General features: G+C 34.9%; 1 long non-coding RNA gene across 1 annotated transcript; it reads right to left on the bottom strand.

The window, feature by feature from the left end:
* Positions 1-2,633, bottom strand: LOC143197848 (uncharacterized). The gene is made up of 2 exons (XR_013006088.1): positions 1,276-2,633; positions 1-1,208 (listed from the first exon to the last, which is right to left on the bottom strand). It is a non-coding gene; the product is annotated as an uncharacterized LOC143197848 (long non-coding RNA).
* Positions 2,634-2,918: the final 285 nt, after the last annotated feature.

Raw genomic sequence — 2,918 nt, forward strand, 5'->3', positions numbered from 1 at the left:
TAATTCTTTCAAAGCGTTGAGATCATACAGTCTTTTTCGATGCAACTCTTGGTTAAAAGCGTCATGCATTGGACGATTGGGCGCGGTCAGGCCTAATTGAATTAATAGTTTGTTTGACATTATCAAGCACATGTCCTCAATTGAAATCAATGCTTCATTGTAAATTTCTTCACTGATTTGTATATTTGGATTTCCCATTCTATTCCGTATTTGATACAAAATATCATCACACATATAATCTTTGTACTTGATCCACAAATCAATTGGGTTTGATGGGAAGCATGTAGATATGATTATAGAAAACAATGTTCGTATTTGATGAGCGTGTGATGATATTACAGCATCATTGAGAGTTTGATCCCAATGAGCGTCATTTTCAAGCAATTGCAAACGTTGACAGGCTTCTCCGTAGGATCCACACAATTCACCATCAACAGTTCATAACTGTTGGAATGATGTTGGGCCACGTACATTGACTAATAGCAGTCGTAAATAAAAACATTCATCATTGCTTGGATGTACTGAATAAATCCGGCCAATCGCATCGGTGGAATATACATCTGTATATCCTGGAACTGGTTTTCCTTGTTTCCGTCGTATAAATCTCCTTGAGGATTGATTCCAGGTATAATGTTTTGGCATTTCAGAATATAGCAATGTTTGTGCGAAATCATCGTTTTGGCACGTCTCAAAAAAACTGGTTAATGTAGTAGATGGTGGCTGAGCAGCTCTTTGTACTGCGTTCTGTGCTGTAAAATACACTCTTTGTCCATTTTCTAAATGCACAGCTAAGTGAACAACAGAAGGGTGTCCCTCATGAATAGGAAAAGAAAATATTCGCCAAACTGCTTCATTACTACTGACATAGCGGCCCATTTGGTATTGGGTAACTTCATCATTAGAATTCTCTGCACCAATTCCAATCACAGCCATATCACTCCCTTTGGTTACATATTTGCAAATGTATTTAATCGATTTCACTGAATGGCAAGATCCAACGTTGATGTATGCTTTGAATGTCTTTGATAAAATGGGTGAATATGGAACAATCCAACGATTATCTATTTCAATATCTTGTTGATTTAATTTGACAATTGTTGATTTTCCATTGTCTGCTGTCGATCTGCGACGATACAATGGATAACCGTCATTACCAGTAATTGTTTCCGATATTAATGTCCGTGGATATCGTTTTGAACATTTACCATCTATCATACAAGGTGAATTTTGATTAAGAGTTCCACAGGGACCATGTATCATGTTTTTGATAACTACCTCATGCAATCCAGGATCTACTTGTACATTAGGGATTTCAGCTGATATCACTGCATCAACTTCATTTGGCCTTATCTTTTCAACCAACCAAATCAAAATGTGTGCATGTGGCAATCCTCGTTTCTGCCACTCCACAGAATACATCCAGCAGTTTGTCTCACCAAACACATTATGTTTTACGATGAAATTCATTAAAGATTTCAACTTTTGTCTAAAGACTCTGGCTGTAATATCATGACGATCAATGGGTGATTGCCCAGGGAATAACTCCTGCTTAATTTCTATCCATTACGGATTGCATGTAAATGTGATGAACAAATCTGCTGTACCATAATGACGAACATACGACATGGCATCTTGAGCATATTCGTGCATATGCCGAGGGCTTCCGATGTATGTTGCTGGAAGAATAGTCATCCGACCGACATTCTGTGCATTTCTATCAGTATTAATCGCATCTCGAAGGTGAATATACTCTTCAGATCGGAGTTTGGTTTGATTCAACCTGATGAATGTTAATCTCTCCGTTTCAATTTTAACATACATGTCTACAACATATTTGTGATATAATCGCCGACATTTCAATATGTGATTATCTTCATTTTCCCGAATCATTAGGCGGTATGAATAATAGTTCATTGAACTGACTTTTTTGTTGGTTTCAGAACCTGTAAACAAATTTTGTTTTAATAACATTCAAATACATAATATAGTGACTGAGATATTATCGCCATAGCTAAACTAATATTTTAGTTACCTGTAATGGGATTTATAATTTTTATTGATAAATCGTAGCCATCTTCACCTTGCCAAAATATAATGGGATATTGCAGTGCATCATATGAGCGGTGTGTTTCCTTTATACGTTGTAATTGATCATTCCGACGATGTAAAACAATATCACGGGATTCCAAATTTTCTCCAACTACAACGATAGCAACTTCATCAATAGTTGGTGCATTAAAACGTCTTGTATGTTGACCTGCAGGTGTTTTATCAGCTCTGATTACAATTTTGTGATTATCGGATGGCATCAGATCCAGGGCAGTTTTAAACAATATAATCAATTGATTGTGTTGATGAAATAAAGTTTGTAATTGTTCTACAATAGACCTCTTTACTAAATTGTTATGTGCACAACGCAGATCAATTTCTTGTGGTGAACTGCCCATAAAATAAATTTGCAGGAATTTGTTGTCGCTATCTGACACTGGTAACAGTGAACCTGCTCTGTGATATATTTGCCCTTGTATCTGTAAATAAAAAAATATTATGGTGTGGTATAAATTAATGGATTGTCAGTGATCAAACTTAAATAATATTTGATCTTAAAAAGTATATATTTAGTTTTAACTAATATCTATCAAATATAAAATATAATAAAAGTGTCACTGAAACTGAATCACCATATAATATGTAGACTAAGTGATATATTTCGTAATGATTAAGAAATTGAAGATTAGTAACACATCTTAACTTTGGTGACAGAAAATTTTGTTCGCTAAAATAATTATGAGTAACTGCTATAATACATACCTTGAAAGTTGGCATAAAATTTTCCCGAACTGCATTTGTTGCCCCAAATGAAGTCATTTGAAAGCAATTGTTATATTGTTGGATATGTGTCAAAAAGTGTATAGAAT

This window comes from Rhynchophorus ferrugineus, unplaced genomic scaffold, assembly GCF_030347505.1.
Source record: "Rhynchophorus ferrugineus isolate W39M unplaced genomic scaffold, kcgeb_rfMv2 rfM6, whole genome shotgun sequence".
NCBI lineage: Eukaryota > Metazoa > Arthropoda > Insecta > Coleoptera > Curculionidae > Rhynchophorus > Rhynchophorus ferrugineus.